Source organism: Aptenodytes patagonicus, chromosome 1 (assembly GCF_965638725.1).
Source record: "Aptenodytes patagonicus chromosome 1, bAptPat1.pri.cur, whole genome shotgun sequence".
In the NCBI taxonomy this organism is placed as follows: domain Eukaryota; kingdom Metazoa; phylum Chordata; class Aves; order Sphenisciformes; family Spheniscidae; genus Aptenodytes; species Aptenodytes patagonicus.
Genome location: NC_134949.1, coordinates 14417607 through 14441910, shown reverse-complemented (window position 1 = coordinate 14441910; position 24304 = coordinate 14417607). Strand labels below are relative to the sequence as shown.

At 47.0% G+C, this 24304-nt stretch overlaps 1 protein-coding gene across 3 annotated transcripts in view; it reads right to left on the bottom strand.

Moving 5' to 3' along the window:
* The window catches only part of LHFPL3 (LHFPL tetraspan subfamily member 3), a 279658-nt gene that overhangs the window by 24512 nt on the left and 230842 nt on the right, over nucleotides 1–24304 (bottom strand). The gene's annotated exons all lie outside the window — the stretch shown is intronic.

Genomic DNA, 24304 nt, shown 5'->3' with positions numbered 1-24304 from the left:
ACACTTCATCAGCTTGTCCGTGAAGTTGTTATGGCAAACAGTGTCAAAAGCCCTGCTAAAGTCAAGATAAACAATGTCCACTGCTTTCCCCTTGACCATTGAGGCAGTCATGTCGCTGTACAACTTTTTCAGGTTTCTCAGGTGTGATTTCCCCTTTGTAAGTCCATGCTGACTACTTCCAATCACCTTCTCATCCTTTCTGTTTGGAAATCATTTCCAGGATTATTTGCTCCATCACCTCCCCAGGGACGGAGGTAACACTGTCATGTCTATAGCTCCCCACATCCTCCTTCTTGGAGTTAGGAGTGACACTGAATGTCTTGTCTATGGTATACCCAAAATGATTGAAATTTTTTAATGACTTTTTTGATTCAGTCACTGAATAGAAAAATAATGTCCATGGTCACCTCAAGTACTGTGTTCAGTTTTGGGCCCCTCACTACAAGAAGGACGTTGAGGTGCTGGAGCGTGTCTAGAGAAGGGCAACGAAGCTGGTGAAGTGTCTGGAGAACAAGCCTTATGAGGAGCAGCTGAGGGAACTGGGGTTGTTTAGCCTGGAGAAAAGGAGGCTCAGGGGAGACCCTACCACTCTCTACAACTACCTGAAAGGAGGTTGTAGCGAGGTGGGTGCTGGTCTGTTCTCCCAAGTAACAAGCGATAGGATGAGAGGAAACGGCCTTAAGTTGCGCCAGGGGAGGTTTAGATTGGACATGAGGAAAAATTTGTTCACCGAAAGGGTTGTCAAGCATTGGAACAGGCTGCCCAGGGCAGTGATTGAGACATCATCTCTGGAAGTATTTAAAAAATGTGTAGATGTGGTGCTTAGGGAAATGGTTTAGTGGTGGACTTGGCAGTGTTGGGTTTACAGTTGGACTCGATGATCTTAAGGATCTTTTCCAACCTAAATGATTCTATGACTCTATGATTCTTTGCTGCCTCCGCAGGTGACAGGCACTTTTCTCCCATTATTAAGGTTTTCTCTTCCTATACCCATCACAAGTTTCAATCTCCTCTGTCCTTTCCTGCTTTCCATTCTCTTCTTTTTTATTCCAAGAGAAAAGGAGGGAGCACTGGCATCCCAATTATTTATATGTAAATATTTTCTCTACTTTTGTTCTGATTTAGCAAAATTTGGAGTCCTGCAGGAGCAGGCAACAGAGTCCCTTCTATTCCCATCAGGCATCCTCGCAGCTTCATTCCTGGCTAGCAAAGCAGTTTACAAGACCGATGGAAACCTGACTTTTTTTATCCCTGCTGCAAAACTTGTTTCATAATTATGTGCTCTATTCTAAAATGTATATGCAGCCTTAATCCTCCTAATATGTAGGGTTTAATATGTATAAAAAGCCTGCTATGTACATCATCTCAGCACAGAATTTCAATTGCTAGAAAGGCTGAGACTGAATGAAAAGGAGGCACTGTGCATGGCAATGAGCTCATTTTGACAGGCTGAATTAATTTTAAATAATAAGGAAGTAATTTCCATCTCACTAAATGCCTGAATTTTTCTGCAAAAATAAAACACTGTAGTCAGAAAGATACTCTTGAGAAATGTCTCTCATAGAGATAAGTAAACCAGATAGCAATTAAAAAAGTAAATAAGTCATAATTACAATAGTAAAAGGTAGTATTAAGTATTAATACACTTCAAGCCCAGCTGCTTTGACTGAGTTCTGCTTTCTCTCATTAGCTTTATAATCAGAAAAATATCATAATCCAAAGATACATAGATTTAAGCACAGACAAATACCTCTAGCAGTTAGATATGGCTGTTGTGAGGAGGCAGTCACAACTGTCTGATGCCAAAGAAAAGACCATGAGAAAAAAAGGCATGGGAAGATGTAGAGAAAGAGATCCCTACACCACCACCACCACCACTGTCCCCCGCCATCCCAAAACTTAGAGGCTTGAAAATGAAATGTTCCCTGGATGGTCATGCAGGAGACATGGCTTTCTTTTGTTGAAGCATGACCAGAAGAAGTGATGGTGCTTCCTGTGAGAATCAAGACATTATAATACTCATCACGAAACTGGAAGGGTGATGTTCAGCTCTCTCCTCTGGAAGGGAGGATTCACTTCTGTACCCCAGACCAGCCGGGAGAGTTTTCCCACCACCAGGCTGGGAACACAACAGGGCACAGAGCACTGCAGTGGCAAAGGTTTGCACCAGAGCCTCTGGGTCCACCCTCGGCACTAGACCGTAGTTTATTTAATGAACTATGCACAGGTAGACCCTGGTAGATCCACGACCAGTGCTCCCACACCCTGGGGAGGGCTGTAACCACCAGACATCCTCCACATCTCTCCTTGCATACTGAATTATTTTCTGCACAGCATCAGTGGGGGGATCTAGGTCACAGGTGTCTGTGTCTGTGTTTGTGTGCGTTCCCCTCTTCTCTAGCGAAGCCTCTGGGCTGGGGTGTAGGGCCCTCTCCTGGGATCTGGACAAAACAACCCCCCTTTTTATCCAGCAGCGTGGTGGTTTGAACATCCACCCAGGAGCTGGGAGATCCTGCTTCAGCTCTAATCCTTGCACTAGCTGCTTGACTGCAAAGTCTTCTATAAAATGCAGCTTTCTTTGTCCTGTAAGTGAAACTGGGGGAAAGGGAATAAGAAAGCAAGATCAAGGATGACATTGTAGCCTGGTGATGGGGACACTAAGCTGTTGAAAAGGTGATCTGACTTCCACTCCCTGCTCCCATTAATATTTAATACTCATTAAATTAAAAGTCAGGGACGTGTAGGATTAACTACAGGTCAGCATCTTCATACTTATATCTGAATGAATGAGATAGATAGTGTTAGCATGGATGGAAATAAGCTATTAGCAATGAGCATGGCCAGTATGTCAGTAACAGTCATAAATTTAAACAATTTAAACACTGTCCCTGAGAAACCAAAACAATGAAATGGCTGGTCCAGACCCGCACAAACCCTGCACCACTGCTGAAACCTCCTCCAGCACAGACACTCACTGAGATCTGAAACTGTTTGGCAAAAATCAGCCCTTTCTCTCTGTGGATTTGCTCAAGGGACTCACGAAACACTGACACTGCTGATCACTGAGAAAACAGCCGTAAACAGCTTTTCATGCACTCAAGAGCAGTGATCACAAAACAGCAACCTTTGAAGGATGCTGTAACTGAGCCACCTGCATTACCAGGAGAGGAGGCAAGTGCCTTGCGCAGGAGGATGCTGGGCTCTTGCTGCACCAAGCTGTCAGGCTCATTTTTAGTTTGCAGAGTTTGAGTGGCTGATGGCCAGAGCCGCAGGAGTATCCTCCTGCTCCCCTCTGGCCCTGCCCTGCCACCGAGGCACGGAAGAGCCGCAGTCTGACTTCTCCTCTGCTGTGGTTCCTATTTTGGGTGTAACTTGGGAACGTCACTGATTGCAGCTGTTAGCGCAAGATTTCCTCGTCCTTTCCATGCTCATTAAAATGAAAAGCAGTCTAACCCCAAGCAACCTTTCCATGTCTGGAGAAACCACACGTGAAGACTCCGATGGGCAGCTTGCCCCCTCATCCCTCAGCGGAGAGAGGTGGGCTTGTTTGCCATTGTGGTGGGTTGACCCTGGCTGGATGCCACGTGCCCACCAAAGCTGCTCTATCCCTCCCCTCCTCAGCTGGACAGGGGAGAGAAAATATAACAAAAGGCTCGTGGGACGAGATAAGGACAGGGAGAGATCACTCACCAGTTACTGTCACGGGCAAACCAGATTCGACTTGGGGAAATTAACTTAATTTATTACCAATCAAATCAGAGTGGGGTAATGAAAAATAAACTCAAATCTTAAAACACCTTCCCCCCACCCCTCCCTTCTTCCCACGCTTAAGTTCACTCCCAATTTTCTCTACCTCCTCCCCCCCAGCGGCGCAGGGAGATGGGGAATGGGGGTTGCGGTCAGTTCATCACACATTGTCTCTGCTGCTCCTTCCTCCTCAGGGGGAGGACTCCTCACACTCTTCCCCTGCTCCAGTGTGGAGTCCCTCCCACGGGAGACAGTCCTCCACGAACTTCTCCAACCTGAGTCCTTCCCATGGGCTACAGTTCTTCACGAACTGTTCCAGCGTGGGTCCTTTCCACGGGGTGCAGTCCTTCAGGAACAGACTGTTCCAGCGTGGGTCTCCCACGGGGCCACAGATCCTGCCAGGAGCCTGCTCCAGTGTGGGCTTTCCATGGAGTCACAGCCTCCTTCAGGCATCCACCTGCTCCGGTGTTGGGTCCTCCATGGTAGATATCTGCTCCACTGTGGACCTCCATGGGCTGCAGTGGGACAGCCTGCCTCACCATGGTCTTCACCATGCACTGCAGGGGAGTCTCTGCTCCGGCACCTGGAGCACCTCCTCCCCCTCCTTCTTTGCTGACCTTGGTGTCTGCAGAGTTGTTTCTCTCACATATTCTCACTCCTCTCTCTGGCTGCAGTTCCTGTTGCGCAGTAGTTTTTTCCCCTTCTTAAATATGTTATCACAGAGGTGCTACCACCGTCGCTGATGGGCTCGGCCTTGGCCAGTGGCGGGTCTGTCTTGGAGCCAGCTGGCATTGGCTCTATTGGACATGAGGGAAGCTTCTAGCAGCTTCTCACAGAAGCTACCCCTGTAGCCCCCCCACTACCAAAACCTTGCCACACAAACCCAATACAGCCATCCTCCCTTGTGTAGGGAGGGCTTCCCGCCAGCTGCACGGTTTCCCTGTGCTGATGAGCAGAGGAGGAGGGCGGTCCTCCATGGAGGGATGCCTGCTGGATTTGACCAGACAGCTTAGATCTCGCAGATTCTTTTCCCACAGTTGCTAAGAAACCAAAACAATCATCTCAGCTGCCGAAACAACTGTTTAGTACATTTTTTTCCCCCATTTGTCTCATTCTGTGTAACAACAGCTTTAAGCCTCTCAGGGCTTTCCCTGTGCTCCTTGTGGTGAAGAGCTGAGCAAGCACGGTGCTGGGGGGGGGAGAGTTTGTCCTCGGTAGTTTCTTCAGGAGGGCTCTAATTGCACAGGTTGTTTCCATATGTGGCCATCAGGAAGTTCTCTACATTAAACTGTCTGCAGGAGTCTCAGAGACACTTATTCACAGGTGTTATGCAAGAGCTCTTTCAGCTGCCCCTTACAGCCGCTGTCAGCACATCCACCTGAGTCGCCAACAGCTCCAGACACGACTCTGATGAAACCTGTTGTCCAGCTCCTGCCTTACATCAGTGTTTCAAATGACAGTCCTCCATTTATCCCTTTGCAGGCCTGGCTCTGGCTAGCATCTTGCCCATGGCCATCTGCAGGGTGCCTGGAAGTAGGGACAGTGCCGATTGCCCTGCAGGATTTTGGCTTTCCTTGCTGGAGCGCCATCAGGGAAGAGACCATATGGGCATCCCCATGGCTGAGAGCTGGGCAGCCAGGGAGCCAGCAAGGAACAAAACCCCACACGAGATTATACCTGCCGGGAACATCACCCAGAAGAAAACTCCCACCCACATTTAGCTGCAATAACAGAAATGAATGAGAAAATGGACTTTGGCAAAGGGCAGGGAGCTGATCCCTGGTCAAGGCAGAGGTAGGTTTCCAGATCCACTTTTGTAGTAGCAGCACAAAGCAATTGCCTCTGCTTGAATGGGACGGGAAGGCTGATAAAAAAACCTTGGGGAATAAACTTTGCTGCATAAATCATAGAATCATAGAATAGTTGGGGTTGGAAGGGACCTCTAAAGGTCATCTAGTCCAACCCCCCTGCCACGGGCAGGGACATCTTCAACTAAATCAGGTTTCTCAGAGCCCCGTCCAACCTGACCTTGAATGCTTCCAGGGATGGGGCATCCACCACCTCTCTGGGCAACCTGTGCCAGTGTTTCACCACCCTCAGCATAAAAAAATTCTTCCTTATATCTAGTCTGAATCTACCCCCCTTTAGTTTAAAGCCCCCTTGTCCTGTCGCAACAGGCCCTGCTAAAAAGTTTGCCGCCATCTTTTTTATAAGCCCTCTTTAAGTACTGATAGGCTGCAATAAGGTCTCCCCAGAGCCTTCTCTTTTCCAGGCTGAACAATCCCAACTCTCTCAGCCTTTCTTCATAGGAGAGGTGTTCCATCCCCCTGATCATTTTTGTGTCCCTCTTCTGGACCCACTCCAGCAGGTCTGTGTCTTTCTTATGCTGAGGGCTCCAGAGCTGGACGCAGTACTCCGGGTGGGGTCTCCCCAGAGCAGAGTAGAGGGGCAGAATCACCTCCCTCGACCTGCTGGCCACGCTTCTTTTGATCCACCCCAGAATACAGTTGGCTTTCTGGACTGTGAGTGCACACTGCTGGCTCATGTCCAGCTTTTCATCCACCAGTACCCCCAAGTCGTTCTTGGCAGGGCTGCTCTCAATCCCTTCATCCCCCAGCCTGTATTGATACTGGGGGTTTCCCTGACCCAGGTGCAGGACCTTGCACTTGGCCTTGTTGAACCTCATGAGGTTCACATGGGCCCACTTCTCCAGCTTGTCCAGGTCCCTCTGGATGGCATCCCGTCTCTCTGGCATGTCAACCTGTCCTGGTTTCGGCAGGGATAGAGTTAATTTCCTTCCTAGTAGCTGGTACAGTGCTGTGTTTTGGATTTAGGATGAGAACAAAGTTGATAACCCACCGATGTTTTAGTTGTTGCTAGGTAATGCTTACACTAGCCAAGGACTTTTTAGTTTCCCATGCCCTACCGACTGAGAAGGCTGGAGGTGCACCAGAAGCTGGGAGGGGGCACAGCCAAACTGGCCAAAGAAACATTCCATACCATGTGACGTCATGCTCAGTACATAAACTGGGGAAAGCTGGCCGGGGGGGCCGCTGCTCGGGGACTGGCTGGGCATCGGTCGGCGGGTGGTGAGCAATTGTACTGGGCATCACTTGCTTTGTGTATTATTATTATTATCATATTATTATTATTATCATATTATTTCAATTATTAAACTGTTTTTATCTCAACCCACGAGTTTTTCTCACTTGTGCTCTTCCAATTCTCTCCCCCATCCCATTTGGGGGGGGGGGAGTGAGCGAGTGGCTGCGTGGTGCTCAGTTGCCGACTGAGATTAAACCACGACAGTCCTTTTTGGTGCCCAACGTGGGGCACGAAGGGTTTGAGATAATAACAGGTTAACCGGAGTGTATTAAAGAACTTATATCTGTTAATAGTTGTGGGTCACAATGTTGGTGTCTCTGTTCTCGATATTGATTTGTGTAATCTGCATCGTGCTCCTTTTTTTGCTGTACATGTTAAATATTGGTGTTGGATTTTGCAGTTTGCTGTGGTCTGCAGTGATTCGTGATGTCTTGCTTGTGAGGTTTTTAAAACATTGACCTTGACCTTAGTGTGGTATGTAAACTTCGCAATGAAGCCGTTACTGTACCACAGATACCATTTCGTGGAGACAACTAGCAATTACAGTGACTTTTCTGAGAGTTTTTTTATGGAGGAAATACAGAATGGCAGTGTCACTACCTTCTTCTATGATGTTTCCTCCTTCATTACAGTAACTTTTCAGTATTTTGAACATCCTTGGGTAGTTAAGATACTTCTATTGGTACTTCTTTGGAATATTGTTTCGGTTTTGTCTAAAGTTGGTAAGCAATTTAAGAATATCATCCAGAGATCTGCCCCAAGGCTGGATAGTTATGAGTGGCAGGGTGTGTGGGACAAGATGGGCAAGTACCTAGGCCAATGGGCACCCCCAGTGTTTTGGAACTTCACCCCTGAGCAAGTGCAGAATCCTGAAAAGTTAGTAGAATATTTGGACAAAGTATGCTGTCACCCTGGCAACTCCAGAGAGATGCAGATCATTGCAACGTGCTGGGGCCTGGCCCATGCCTACCGAGCCCTGTTCAACACCATTCAGTACCCTCACAGGGGAGAGAAGGTCTCTGGATCTGACGGTAAAACGATACGCCCTGCGGCCACTCAGACCCCAGTGACACGCTGTGCAGCCACTCAGACCCCGGCGACACGCTCTGCGACCACTCCAACCCCAGCAACATGCTCTACAGCTACTCAGACCCCAGCAACAGGGAAGAGAAGGGAAGAGAAGGTCTCTGGATCTGACAGTAAAATGACACGCACTGCGGCCACTCAGACCCGGGCAACGCGCCCTGTGGCCACGCCGACCCCAGCAACATGCTCTGCAGCTACTCAGACCCCAGCAACAGGCCCTGCGGCCACTCAGACCCTGGTGACAGGCACTGCGGCCACTCCAATCCTAGCGACAGGCCCTGCGGCCACTCAGACCCCGGCGACAGGCCCTGCAGCCACTCAGACCCCAGCAACAGGCCCTGTGGCTGAACCAAAGAACCAGCCTGTGCCGGTATCAGTTGCCCCTGTACACAAGAAGAAATTTTGGAAGCGGAAGTCGGCTTGTTTAGTAAGGGAGGAAGAAGCTTCTTCTAAAAGGGGGCTGGAGGAAGAAGTGTACGAGACAGATGACCCTGGAGGAGGGCCATCACGAGAACAGGAGGAGGAGAGCCGGCCGCTGCTCGGGGAGGAAGAAGAGGAAGAACTCATAAACGAGGCAGTGACCACCCGATCTCTATCCCTGAGTGAGCTGTGAGATATATGAAAAGATTTCAGCTGTCGTCCAGGTGAGCATATTGTGACCTGGCTGCTCTGATGCTGGGATAATGGAGCCAGTAGCCTGGAATTAGAGGGTAGGGAAGCCAAGCAGCTGGGATCCCTTTCTAGGGAAGGGGGCATTGACAAAGCAATTGGAAAAGGGACACGAGTCCTCAGCCTTTGGAGGCGACTCTTGTCAAGCGTGAAGGAAAGGTATCCCTTTAAGGAAGATGTCATATGTCGCCCAAGCAAGTGGGCCACCATGGAGAAGGGTATCCAGTTTCTGAGAGAATTAGCTGTGCTGGAGGTGATTTATGATGACCTGAACAATGAACAACTATCTAAAGATCCAGACGAAGTCAAGTCCACACGACCCATGTGGCAGAAGTTTATAAGGAGCTCACCATCGTCATATGCCAATTCATTGGCAGTGATGACCTGGAAAGATGGAGAGGAACAAACAGTGGATGAATTGGCTAGTCAACTCCGGCAATACGAGGAAAGTCTTTCTTCCTCCATCGTCTCGGCTGTGGAGAAACTGTCCGAAAAACTGTCCCGGGAGATCCAGCAACTCAGAGAGGATAGGTCCTACTCCTCACCTGTACGGACCAGTATCTCAGCTATTAGGAGTCAGCGTTCTTTTGCTCAAGAGAGAGAATATAAAGGGTACACACCATGGGGCACCCTATGGTTTTACCTGCATGACCACGGAGAGGACATGAGGAAGTGGGATGGAAAACCTACTGCAGCCCTAGGGGCACGGGTACGTGAATTGCAAGGGAAAACAATCACAGAAAGAGGTTCTTCCAGGAAAATTGCTGCTCCAGTTTCCAGCAGGCAGTTCCCCAGAGAGAGTAGAAGGGCTGATCTTACTCCTGATCTTAATGAAGAAACTTCTGACTCGTATGTACAAGAAATGAGAAATGAGTACTGTGATGAGGATTAGAGGGGCCCTGCCTCCAGCCAGGGGGAGGAAAGGGACAACCGGGTTTGCTGGACTGTGTGGATTTGATGGCCTGGCACATCAGACCCACAGGAGTATAAGGCTCTAGTAGACACCGGTGCACAGTGTACCCTAATGCCATCAAGCTATAAAGGGGCAGAACCCATCTGTATTTCTGGGGTGACGGGGGGATCCCAACAGCTAACTGTATTGGAAGCCGAAGTAAGTCTAACTGGGAATGGGTGGCAGAAGCACCCCATTGTGACTGGCTCAGATGCTCCGTGCATCCTTGGCATAGACTACCTCAGGAGAGGGTATTTCAAGGACCCAAAAGGGTACCGGTGGGCTCTTGGTATAGCTGCCTTGGAGATGGAAGAAATTAAACAGCTGTCCACCTTGCCTGGTCTCTTGGAGGACCCCTCTGTTGTGGGGTTGCTGAAGGTCGAAGACCAACAGGTGCCAATCGCTACCACCACGGTGCACCGGCGGCAATATCGCACCAACCGAGACTCCTTGATTCCCATTCATGAGCTAATTCATCGACTGGAGAGCCAAGGAGTGATCAGCAAGACTCGTTCACCCTTTAACAGTCCCATATGGCCAGTGCGGAAGTCTAATGGAGAGTGGAGACTAACAGTAGACTATCGTGGCCTAAATGAAGTCACGCCACCGCTGAGTGCTGCTGTGCCGGACATGCTAGAACTTCAATACGAATTGGAGTCAAAGGCAGCCAAGTGGTATGCCACAATTGATATTGCTAATGCGTTTTTCTCAATCCCTTTGGCAGCAGAGTGCAGGCCACAATTTGCTTTCACTTGGAGGGGCGTCCAGTACACCTGGAACCGACTGCCCCAGGGGTGGAAACACAGCCCCACCATTTGCCATGGACTGATCCAGACTGCACTGGAACAGGGTGAGGCTCCAGAACACCTGTAATACATTGATGATATCATCGTGTGGGGCAACACAGCAGGAGAAGTTTTTGAAAAAGGGAAGGAAATAGTCCAAATCCTTCTGAAAGCCGGTTTTGCCATAAAACAAAGTAAGGTCAAGGGACCTGCACAGGACATCCAGTTTTTAGGAATAAAATGGCACGATGGACGTCGTCAGATCCCAATGGATGTGATCAACAAAATAACAGCCATGTCTCCACCAACTAGCAAAATGGAAACACAAGCTTTCTTAGGCGTCGTGGGTTTTTGGAGAATGCACATTCCAAATTACAGTCTGATTGTAAACCCTCTCTATCAAGTGACCCGAAAGAAGAACGATTTCAAATGGGGCCCTGAGCAACAACAAGCTTTTGAACAAATTAAAGAGGAGATAGTTCATGCAGTAGCCCTGGGGCCAGTCCGGGCAGGGCAAGATGTAAAAAATGTGCTCTACACCGCAGCCGGGGAGAATGGCCCTACCTGGAGCCTCTGGCAGAAAGCACCAGGGGAGACTCGAGGTCGACCCCTAGGGTTTTGGAGTCGGGGATACAGAGGATCCGAGGCCTGCTATACTCCAACTGAAAAAGAGATATTGGCAGCATATGAAGGAGTTCGAGCTGCTTCGGAAATCATTGGTACTAAAGCACAGCTCCTCCTGGCACCCCGACTGCTGGTGCTGGGCTGGATGTTCAGAGGGAGGAAGGGTCCCCTGTACACATCATGCAACTGATGCTACATGGAGTAAGTGGGTCGCACTAATCACACAACGGGCTTGAATAGGAAACCCCAGTCACCCAGGAATCCTGGAAGTGATCATGGATTGGCCAGAGGGCAAAGATTTTGGAATATCGCCAGAGGAGGAGGTCACGCATGCTGAGGAGGCCCCAGTGTATAATGAACTACCAGAAAATGAGAAGCAATATGCTCTGTTCACTGATGGGTCCTGTCGTATTGTGGGAAAGCATCGGAGGTGGAAAGCTGCTGTATGGAGTCCTATGCGACAAGTTGTAGAAACTGCTGAAGGAGAAGGTGAATCGAGCCAATTTGCAGAAGTGAAGGCCATCCAGCTGGCTTTAGACATTGCTGACCGAGGAAAGTGGCCAGTGCTCTATCTCTATACTGACTCAGGGATGGTGGCAAATGCCCTGTGGGGGTGGTTGCAGCAATGGAAGCAGAGCAACTGGCAGCACAGAGGCAAACCCATCTGGGCTGCCGCATTGTGGCAAGATGTGGCTGCCCGGGTGGAGAACCTGGCTGTAAAAGTCCGTCACGTAGATGCTCACATACCCAAGAGTCGGGCCACTGAAGAACATCAAAACACCCAGCAGGTGGATCAGGCTGCTAAGATTGAAGTGGCTCAGGTGGATCTGGACTGGCAACATAAGGGTGAATTATATATAGCTCGGTGGGCCCATGACACCTCAGGTCACCAAGGAAGAGATGCAACATATAGATGGGCTCGTGATCGAGGGGTGGACTTGACCATGGACACTATTGCGCAGGTTATCCATGAATGCGAAACATGCACTGCAATCAAGCAAGCCAAGCGGTTAAAGCCTCTCTGGTATGGAGGATGATGGCTGAAATATAAATATGGGGAGGCCTGGCAGATCGATTATATCACACTCCCACAAACCCACCAAGGCAAGCGCCGTGTGCTTACAATGGTGGAAGCAACCACTGGATGGCTGGAAACATATCCTGTGCCCCATGCCACCGCCCGGAACACTGTCCTGGGCCTTGAAAAGCAAGTCCTATGGCGACATGGCACCCCAGAAAGAATTGAGTCAGACAACGGGACTAATTTCTGAAACAACCTCATAGACACCTGGGCCAAAGAGCACGGCATTGAGTGGGTGTATCACATCCCCTATCATGCACCAGCCTCTGGGAAAATTGAACGATACAATGGACTGTTACAGACTACGCTGAGAGCAATGGGTGGGGGGACGTTCAAACATTGGGATACACATTTAGCAAAGGCCACCTGGTTAGTCAACACGAGGGGATCTGCCAATCGAGCAGGCCCTGCCCAGTCAGAACTTTTACGTACTGTAGATGGGAATAAAGTCCCTGTAGTGCACATAAAAAATATGTTGGGGAAAACAGTTTGGGTTATTCCTGCCTCGGGCAAAGGCAAACCCATCCGTGAGATTGCTTTTGCTCAAGGACCTGGGTTCACTTGGTGGATAATGCTGAAGGATGGGGAAGTCCGACATGTACCTCAAGGGGATTTGATTTTGGGTGAGAATAGCCAATGATTTGAATTATGTGATGTTAAGTACTAATTATATTTATAATAGTTATACTAATAATACACAGATATACTAATCATACTAATGTTATTACAATAAGAATCACCCAGACTAATGAAGAATAACTTCAGTGAAACCAAGCAAAGCACAGTGATGATGGTACCAGAACTGACTTCAACATGGAACAATCCAACACCACATACCATCTCCATCTTTCCTGCCCTGGAAGATTATTATGACAGATGGAGCCCGAAGTCATGGACTAAATGAACTCACCGAACATTTTAGAGGGATGGCCCATAGACTGAGGGAATGATATCTGTGTGTGTGTGTGTATATATATATATTAAAAAAAGGGGGGGTGGTGATTAATGAAAATGTACTGGAAAATATGAGACTTGAGCATGACCTAGATGGTATAGAATAAGGGGTGGTCATGGTTTAACCTAAGTCGGCAACTGAGCACCACGCAGCCGCTCGCTCACTCCCCGCCGCCCGGTGGGATGGGGGAGAGAATTGGAAGAGCACAAGTGAGAAAAACTCGTGGGTCGAGATAAAAACAATTTAATAATTGAAATAATATGATAATAATAATAATACACAAAGCAAGTGATGCACAGTACAATTGCTCACCACCTGCTGACCGATGCCCAGCCAGTCCCCGAGCAGCGGCCCCCCCCGGCCAGCTTTCCCCAGTTTATGTACTGAGCATGACGTCACATGGTATGGAATGTTTCTTTGGCCAGTTTGGCTGTGCCCCCTCCCAGCTTCTGGTGCACCTCCAGCCTTCTCAGTCGGTAGGGCATGGGAAACTAAAAAGTCCTTGGCTAGTGTAAGCATTACCTAGCAACAACTAAAACATCGGTGGGTTATCAACTTTGTTCTCATCCTAAATCCAAAACACAGCACTGTACCAGCTACTAGGAAGGAAATTAACTCTATCCCTGCCGAAACCAGGACACGACCGCACCACTCAGCTTGGTGTCATCTGCAAACTTGCTGAGGGTGCACTCGATCCCACTGTCTGTGTCATTGATGAAGGTATTCAACAGTACCGGTCCCAATACGGACCCCTGCGGGACACCACTCGTCACCAATCTCCATCTGGACATTGAGCTGTTGACCACTACCCTCTGGATGCGACCATCTAACCAATTCCTTACCCACTGGACAGTCCACCCATCAAATCGATACCTCTCCAGTTTAGAGAGAAGGATGTTGTGGGGGACTGTGTCAAAATGACTCTGGGAACTTTGCTTCTTTATTTCTCTTTCATGTAAGGATTTTGCAAAGTTCAGCTGCATGTTCACAATTAATAATAGGTCCAACTCAGCAGAGACTTGTAGTGTCTTGGAAATGCCACCTATCAAGATACACAAATGAAGCTAAAACAACCTCAAAATATTAACTACTCTGTGTGTTTGCTAATGGTGCTATGCTGACAACAAGGGCTGGATTGCTGTTCCCAGTACAACGCCTGTAAATTCTGCCAGTTCCCTGGCAGGCTCGGGTTGTTTTTATTAAGTGGTTACGTGTTGTGCTTCCCTCATGCGAAACCTCCTGTTTTCTGATGGAGCTGTGGCTCTGACAGAAAGTTACAACCTTTTTTCCTGCAGCCTTGGTGGAAACTGGTTGTTGTATCAACTCATATATTTTGTAACTCTGGCAAATAAATTTGGGTGTTGTGCATGTTAGTAAAACGGAGATCTCTACTGCACAAGAAAGAAGTGACACAGTGCTGGGAGCAAGAGTGACCTGGGCTGAACTTTTGAACTAAGGATGTTCTGCTGAGCCAGCACTTCTGGAAGCTCCTGCTCTGTGATGGGGTGGCCTGACGAGGCGTTAACTGTAATGGTATAAATACCGTAATGAGATAAATACAGGGTTGGTGGGAGCATGAGGGCATGCAAAGGGCCAGGTCCATGGCAGCTGGAGGAGCCAGGGCGGCAGCACTCCCCAGGCAACAGGCATTCCCCAGGCAGGTGGGAAAACACAGCTTTCCCCTTTTATGTGTAAGGTCAGACCAGAGGTCTACTGAGTCCATACCTTTTTTTTGGCAGTGGCCAGCAGTGGATACCTAGGGCAGAGCAGAAGGACAGGGAAAGCCATAGGGATGTTTCCCCTAAATATTGTACCACCCTCCAAGAATTTGCAGCACGGGGACTTTGGGAGCCCAACAGGCATCGTTGCATGTAAGGGCCTTCCAAGTCTTTCTTCCACAAATATATCCAGCTGTTTTGTGAACCCTTTTAGCATGGACAGTCTCAGAGGGGGAGCTACAGGCAAGTGAAGTCCAGGTCATACAGGATGTTGCTGCCTGCCTGGCCTGAACCCGCAGCCCAAGGCACTGTGCCAACCACTAAACCACCTTCCTCTCCTGAGAGTGAATCAGCATTGACCTCACTTCTAACTCCCCAGGAGACAACATTCACCCAGTCAGTCATTAATTTTTCAAGCGGTGTGTGTGGCTTCAGATTTAAAAAGGATAAAAGGCTGGTCCCTCAATCCCAATAGCATGGCTTACAGTGATCTTGTGTGTGCCCCACGCTAAAGCAGAGAGGGAGACTTTTTGTGGATCGTGGAAACAGTTTGCTGCACCTTCTGGTAGTATCATTGATGGTGAGGAAACATAGGAACATTAGGATTTCTGATTAGCTGGGTAAATGGCCAAGTTACCTAACTGGGTTCCTCTAGACAGCTGCTATCCTTAGCAAGAAACATGACTGTATTATTCTATAATGGCACAGTGTTTAGCAAATCCTGCCAAAGGAATATATGGTCCCTGTTTTTTTATTCCTCTGAGCAAAATATTCGTTTTTTTCCCAAGATGTTTCTATCAGACAATGTTTAAAAACATATTTGACTGACTGACTGAGTTTATTGTTCCTGAAAAGAGGCTGGAATAAGTCTTCAGGATGCTCTAATTAGAAAAGCAGCTCCTATCCCAACAGGTAGTAAGAGGAGACTGTCATACCCTGCACATCACTAGGATGAAGAGTGTTCAGCCAACTTGGATGATTTTTTGTGTTAAATTTTCTACCTGGGAAGTGACATTGGCTATTTTCTGCACTAATATGAATCCCCAGGCCAGCACCGGCAAGTTACTACCTGGTTCATAGGCTTTTCAAGGGAGTCTGAGTGCAACCTGTGCTTTTGTTCACACGGGTAGTCTATAAATACTGCCTGTTGCCTTTCATACGACATGCTCAGCAAAGGTTATGTGAAGGAGGCAGTTTTTGTAGGACTCAGTAAACTACCACTGTCAGTGATAGAGTTGCCTTTAAAGCTGATGAAAAGCTGTGCACTTTTACAAATCTCTGGACCAAGATCATAGAAAGACGTTTATTATTAGGGGCATGTAAACTACAGATTAATTCAATTCTAAGCATGTGAATGGAGCATCATAATATTTTATACAAGCTATAATTAATTAGATGTAAAATGTACAAGCAATGCAGTTAAGTTACAACTTGCACGTATTTTGCAACATTATTGAAAACCTATTACAAATGACTTGACAATCTTTGCTGCAGGATGTAATGTCCATCATGGCTGACATTGGCAAAATGGAATTATCCCTTTCAAATCCTCTAATTTTGGATGTAATTTTTGTAGCATCTTCATTTAAAAAAAAAAAGCCTGAATATCCAGGCTCTAAAAACTTAACCCTTTAAGTCTAGTGCAGGGCACCCAAAATCGCCAGCCACCTACAAGTACTCTGGCTCACAGACTTTAATGAATTACTCTTGCTCACGCTTTCTTAAATCATCAGTATAAAATAGCTGTACTCTTTTTTGTTTATTAACTTTGATATGTAATTGAGAAGTCTATTCACCAGTCTACAGTGATCTATTTAATCACACCTAATTCCTGTTATTTAGAAATCTTTGTGGCATCTCTGATCTTTCTCACCTGTTATGAACATTATCTTTAAGGAATCTGAAAAGGCACATATTAATTACAAACTACTTCAGAGGTGGCTGCTGTCAGGCAAATAAGTTTTTGTAAATCAGAGAGCTGAAATAAGCTGCTCAGGGAAATTGTGTGGGTTATGGTAAATATTTTTAAGCCTCATATCCAGCTCAAGCAGCATATACAAGGTAGAGGTGAATGAATGTCCTCTGGATGGTGGGTAGTATGCTAAACTCCGCTCAATAGAGTCTACTCAGACAGTATCTTGTGGTCACACTATCAGTCACTTTCCTTTATTTTTTCCCCTGGGAAAAATAAATTCTGGATGTAGACAACCTGAGACACTTTCCCTACCCAAATCTCGTTCATAAATTCCTTTTCACTTTCCAGAGGGATCTTTTCCTCAATATAATTTTAATGTAATGCCAGGTCTTTTACAGGCATTTAAAATACTCTCCATTCCTAATAATTTAGAATGGAGGCAGGAAACATGCAGCAGCTGTGTCTCTCCCCAAAAAAGTATGTTTTCAACTCAGGATGAGCTGTAGGTCCCCTGCTACAAAAACAAATGGCAGATGATGACTGACTCTGGTTTAGTTTGAGGTAAATTCAAGCAAAGCTAACTTGGGCAGGAGCATGGCATTGATTTCTCCTCCAGCTGCCCCGCATATACTTTGTCTCCGCAGAGGACTGTCGAGCAAGAGAGTGATTGCATGTGTCTCATCGAAGGCAATACCTCAACACCAGAGGCAGGAGTAGGTAGGAGACCAAAGGATGACTTGAAAATAGCACAGACAAGCCTGATTTCCTAAAAATGGCTCAAACCTATGGAAAACTTGAAGATTGGTATGGTTTGAAAGTCTCTTTGGTGGCACTGTGGGAGGAGGTTTTGTGTTGCAGGAGGCCTGAGATGGGAGAAGGAGGCACCATGAAGAGGAAAGGGAAATGGGTAGTCTGGAGGAAAGGAGGAGATAAGTAGGAAAAGACATAGGAGTAGTTTTATGGAAACTTTTGAAAGGTTGGACCACAAACTTGACAAAGAGGATGAAGGTGAAGCAGTGAAAGGATTTAGTGTGGTTTGCTAAGGAATTGAAGCAAGGAATCGATTTTAGCTGTGACATTTTGAGGGAAGACAAGGTGAGCATCGAGAAGGCCAGAACAGAGAAGATCGCAGAGACTCAGGATGACGCTATCACAGCCTTACTGTGGGAACAAATAATAATAGATATTTTTGTAGGACACTTTTGAGGGAATGTCAGCAGGATTAAATGACAGCATCAGTCTGGAGAGAAGAGGGAAGATTGAAATGTTGAATGTAACTATGTTGAAAATAACACTGAGGGTGTGTGCTGCCTGGATGTAGAAGCTAATAGGTTTCTCAACTACAATCAAACAGGGTAGGCAAGTGAGGTAAGATAAGGGGGTCAGTTTTAGCTACAGCTGTATAGCTGAATGAAACCATCTGGCATTATGGTCTTGGGGAGTGGAGACCTGCCTACAGAAGAGGGAGGGAGATATTTTAAAAAACAAAACAGACAAAGATGGAGGCTCCGGGGGAAGAAAGGAAGTTTCCAGAAGCTGACATTGCTAAGGAGGTGTATTTAGGAAGAGCGTGGACAACAGCTGCATCAAAACAGGTAAGGGAAGAAGAGCACAAAATAGACTTTGGCAATATGAAGGACAGAGATGAGGGATGCAGGGAGAAGGCAAGGCTGTCTGAAAAGCTACCCAACATCCTGATTTTTAACTTGCTGCAGCCCCTCATGTACACATACTCTTGCTCTGTTCAGAAATGTTGCCTGGGCAGCATTTGAGGATTTTGGATATTTGTCCCAAAAGTTTAGCAGGTTGGAGGTGCACATGCGCAGATCCACTCACTGTGTGACGCATGCTCACTTGGTCCAATCTGTATTGCACACTGATCCCATGAGTATGTGCCTGGGATGTGTCAGACTCAGAGGTTGCAGTGCCCATGGACATGCCTGTATCCAGGAGAAACACCCCCTTTCTCTGCTGTCTTAGTAAGTGTCCCTTTCCCACGTATCTGGGCAGAAGCAAATTTTACAAACCGAAGGGATTATGTGCTGGATATTGCACGTACCATTGATTGTATGTATCTGTGCACATCTGATCTCAACCAGGGACCATCTGACCCACTGATTTTTGGGTGGTTGGGTTTGTCATTTTCATGAGTCAGGCATCTAAAGTTTGTCCTACAGGGATTAGGTGATATTCAGCCAGAGGTGAGCATGCTCCTCACAGAGATACGCTATTGATAGGGAGATGTAATGACTTAGATGAAATCATGAATTATCCTTCCAGTAAGTTCTGTCCTGATTTAGTAACATATTCCATTTGTAGATCATATTGTCTCCGTGAGTCTGCTTTACAACAGCAGTGCAAACAAATTAAACAAAGTTTTGATACACTTTTATCAAAGGTTTGTCCCTAGTGTCCTTTGATTTACTTCTTGAGATCTCCTTTGGCACGAACTGGATGGAAGCAATATTTTCTCCCCCTCAAAGTTGATCTGAGCTCAAGCACCTCTGAGAATATATGAGCTCTGCCTTCAGAGCTGGCTTCAGGCATTCTGGAGAATGACTGCCCTCCCTTTAACATATAACAGGCTGAAGATAGCTGTACGTCTTCATTTCAGTGAAATTGCTTTTTTTCTGCATTTCCTTGGCATCCAGATGGTGGTGCTCTCTGTGTCCTGAGCCAATACCAAAATGAAAAAAAACTGCTGCCTTTTCTTGCTGGTTGACAAAGGGAGCTACAGAGGTGCATGCTCTCCTTGCCTTTAACCACCCTTCCCTCTCTAGTGAGGACCAAACTTAATGACAGATCTCATTTGCCAGCAGGGAAAGATTCTTGCATTTTGCAATTTTTGTAATTGCGTCACAGAGGTTAAAGATGGGAATAACCTATTAATTACCCTTTACACCCCTCCAAGTCTGTTGGAGACGGTTCTCTACAGCAGGAGGTATGGTTTCCAGCGCACATTTTGATATGAAGCAGAAATCTGGACTGGGAAAAGAACAAATTCCACGGGCACCAGTATAGAGTCTTTTTTGTCTCTAGTCTTTCAGAGGATCATTTTCTGCTGAAAATGCTGTGATTAAGAAGATGAGCACTTGAGGTCTCATGGTGCTAGCATGATTGTCAATAGGACTATGAAAGGGAAAAGTATCTTGAGAAATATGAAAATGCTCTTGAAGATGAGCATGTTGAACAACTGGAAAATCCAAAATAGCTGTTCATCAGGAAGACAGGTAAAGCAGTGTGTGCAACAGCATCAGCCAGTTCTAGCTCAACTCATGTATAATAGCTTGCCAGGTTAATACATTGCCAGGTTGTAAGATTCTACTGGTCTGTCTAGGTTTCTGTCTGTTAAATTCTTTGGGTAGTCTGAATGCAGAGAAGGGATATCACTTGCTGCCATTAGAAAGGAAGCCAAGGATATACAGCAAATGCAACCCTTAAGACAGCAGATAACTTCTGATCCTTTGGCTATGTTTGATGAGTGGTTCAGCCTTGGTTCCCAAGCACTGTGGTTCCCATGGGACTGACAGCATCCACCTGACACAGGAGTCTCTGTGGTAGGGCAGGCTTTGGGGTTGCAGACACCAGCACAGCCAGAACATGTGGGGTTTAGACACAAGCCCAGCCAAGCTGTCTTCCATAGCAAGTGTGGGAGAGGGACCCTGCTCTTGTCTATGAACAACCCCAAGATCTTTGTCTTGCTTCAGATCTTCACGGTCTGCCTGGTGGCTGTTGGCCATAGGAAAATGTTGGCATTTTGGGGACTCATGATGCAGAAAGGTTGGCTAGCCCTAATGAAGGTTTATAACTATGCTCTGCTGAAGGAAGGAAAGCTTGAGGTTGGCTGAGCTTTTCAATGTCTTTGATAAAGACCCTACAATTTTCACATGTTGGGAAGTTGGATAGTCTTTGGGCAAGGGAGGCATTGGTATTCCACTGGGCAGATTTTGCTTTCCCAGCTGTCCCATAGGCTTTCAGGAGCAAGTTGGTCTGTGGCTCTCAGCCAGCAAAACACTTAGATGGGAGCACACCTCCCAGTCCATGGATCATCCTGCTGAATTCGTTAGGGCTCCTTATGCACTCCCAGGAAACGATGTGCTTTGCTGGGCTGGGTCCAGTGTCTCTCTCATGTCCCTGTTTGCGTAAAGCTCTTTCACATCCCTTGAAGCTGTATTAATATGCTGGATGGGCTATGGACACTGCCTGGGACTGCACTGCTTGCTTGAGTCATAACCACACTTTCAAAAATGAGTAGAGTATGCTTATGCTTAAAGTTATAAAGCACTGTTCTTTTGGGTTGCGAGCAATATGAGCATCAGGAAAAGGAGAGCTGTGCCTACGCACTGTTCCGGTGATAAACACATGTACTCTTGTTTACTCTCTGAATAATAAGACTTTGAGCTCAAAGTTGGCAATACTGGAGGGGATCAGCACATGGCTGAAAACAGCAGGTGGGAGCAGAGGAAGATATGGTGTGTTACCCTTTTTGTTATGGATGGATCCCAGAGCCCCAAAGGTGGCATTGCAACAGCAGCTTGAGCAAGCATGACAGGCTGGGTCAAGTGGAAATGTTGGGATAGAAGACCTTGTGGAGATGACAGAGACCAGCATAAGTATCTAGCAGCAAAGGACTGCCAGGGATTAGGGAATGAGACAAGAAATGTCCTGGTGAGGTCATGCCTAGCTTCGTGGTGCAGGGAATATCTAAACACAGGGAACAGAGGAAACCGAACAGTAGGCAAGTGAACTGGACAGTGATCATCTCAGAGAGCACTGGCATTTGCTTCATGTTGCTGTTGGGCAGACGAAGCAGCAGGCAGTAGCAGTGTTGACAGATTCACGGCCACCCAGTGTCACTGTGAGGAGCTATGTCCCTGCCTGGGAAGTACAGAGGGTGTCATGGTAAATCCTAAGGCACGTCTTCCTGTTACTGAAAGACTGCAGAGAGAAGCCACCTGGGAGAGATGTTGGAAACCAGTCTCCTAATCTGACATGGTCAGAGAAGTGTGTGGCTGAAGGTTGAATGAAATTGTAGGAGACCATTTTGACTGATGATGGCAGTCTGTGAACAATTTGCTGAGGATTTAACCTTCATCTGAGGGACAAAACTGCGCTGTAGGTCATTAGAAAAACTATTCCCATCATCTGCTCAGAATGACGTAACTGGAGAAGGTAACTGTTGCAGGGTTTGGTGAAGGATGGATGCTCTGAGGCTCGAAGAGGAAGCCAGCCAAGACAACAGGGTTTGCAGAGGAACACATGAGAGTATGATCCAGTGGGCCATGATGGCTGGCTCTGTGGACACTGCTGGAGTTGGCTTAGTATGTAATATTGGCCTGTTCTTACACTAACAGGCAGAAGCAGTGTGCAGTGGACTTACATCCTTGTGTGTATGTGTGCAAGAGGGAGATGGTGACATTCAACAGTCTGCAGTGGTTCTTCAGGTCTGTCCTCTCTTACCGGCAAATTTGTGTCCTGGTGTCAGCTACTTATACGTGCCCTCAATCTAGGATGGTGATTAAGTTTTGTGGCTGAGGCTGTTAACATCATTTAAAAGAACAGAAACATACAAAAAACATGGCAGGAGAGAACTTCAGGAGGTCATGCAGATCACTCCTTGTCCCAAGGTAGGCTAATTGCACCAGTGTCACTTCTGATGTGTTTGAATAATTTGTCCCTAAGGCTCTCCAACACTGGAAGCTCACAGTACCCTTAGGGAATTGTTTCCTCTGCTTCACTCTCCCCACTGCTGAAAACGCTGTGGGATTTTTGTTCATCATATCTGATTTGAGCATTTCTTTCTGGAATTTAAAACATGGTTGCAGGTGCTATTACCCACATATGGGCACTGAAAACTAAAAATACTCACTCTCATTTATGGACTGCTCCCTCACACTTGTAAAATAAGAGAATCAAGTTGGAGACATCCCTGCCATGCAAGGGAAATCAGTGGGGAAACCGGGCTTCTTCCAGCAGTGCCAGGCTGACACAGAAACCAGAGATGGCTGAGTAAGGAGATCAGTGTGAAATACCCAGATTATACAAATGAATAGGCTGAAACATTGCATGGCTTAGCAGTTCTCTGCCAGATACAGGTGTCTGAGAGATGGCTGGTTGCAGCGATCCTGTAATGGGGGTCAGAGAGTTGAGAGGAGGGAGGCGGCAACCAGAGGAATTAGCCCAATTCAGGGAATCTGAACTTTGGACTAAGAGTAGTTTAGGGGAAGAAAATGGGAGAAAAAATGCTTAACTGGGTGCTTTGGGAGGATGGACTATTTCTTGTCACAGTGGCACAGTGCAGCAAGACTCAAAGGCAAATTCAGGATCCCTAAGTGGTGCTAGAGACAGATCTGTGAGTTGGCTCCATCAAAAATGGTCTGTGGGACATCCATTTACCACGCACGACAACTGTGGGTAGATGTTGGCCACCGTTTTGTTTTGCTGTGCAGGATGGGGGAAGGTGGGTCTCCTGCCAGTGAGGGGAGGAGGTGGGAGGTTGTGGGGTGGCTCAGCTCTGCATGTGTGTCATGGCTCCAACTTCCCTGAGGAGGCACATTTCTTGGGGAGCGAAGGGGCTGAGCTGAAGAAGGAGCACGGTGACTTTTTGGCAGGCGGGAACAGAGATCTATGGCACTCCTGCCTTGGGGCCTTGGTTGAGTCTCAGAGGCTCTGACTGCTGGCGGGAACTCGCCAAGGAGAAGGAGGCAGGGAAATGACAAACCCGTTATTGACTCCCTTTCTTTTCTGCAACCCATCCCCAGCACTAACCATATTTGAAAATACAGCTTCCAGGCTCCTTTTGCAATGGTTTCAAAAAACAGTCTTACCTCTGTAGACACTTATTTTGCCAGCCCTATTTTTCCCTAGCTTTGAGTTATCCATTGACGTTAATTAGGACTTCCTTAGCCTCGTTAGCCTGGTGTTTTCCTTTGTTACTGAGAACAGTGAAGGTGACCTTGCTCGCCAGGTGGATTTTCTCAGCTCTGACAATCTAATCATTAATGTTTTAGGAACAGAGGTAGGGATCTTACATGGGAAACTTGAGAAGAGCTATAAAAACATCATGTAGACAGCTGTCAGTGTCAGCTGGCACAGCTCCAATAATTCAAAAGTAGATATGTTTCTGATAAGTCATCCTGTTCTCACACAACACATGCTGTAACTCCACACGTATTACACATACTGGGTGCAATGGAGTGAAGTGATATTTTTGTTGCATGATAAGAAAATACAACAAATAGCTACATGTGTAGCTCAGTTGCAAGTGGCTGAACTGGGTATACTGAGAGTAATAACCAGCATCTGATAATCTCCATTTTATTATCCGGAAAAATGGAACAGTGACCAGCGCACTGATCTCCAGTGATCTGGCTTCGAATGATAGCTTACAGCATAGCGGAAGTTATTTTGGTGGCTTCACTCTACTCCCCACCCGTACAGTCATGAAACTGTAGAATCATTGACAACTTTAAGTAGGAAGGAACTTCTGGAGGTCATGTATTCCAGTTCCTTGCTCAAAGCAGGTTCAACTAGAGCAGGTTGCTCACAGTCATGTCCAGTCAAGTTCCAAGTATCTCCAAGGATGGAGATGACGCTACCTTGCTGGGCAACCTGGTCAATATTTGACCATCCTCATGACAAAAAACCACAGTGCGCTTAAAATACAA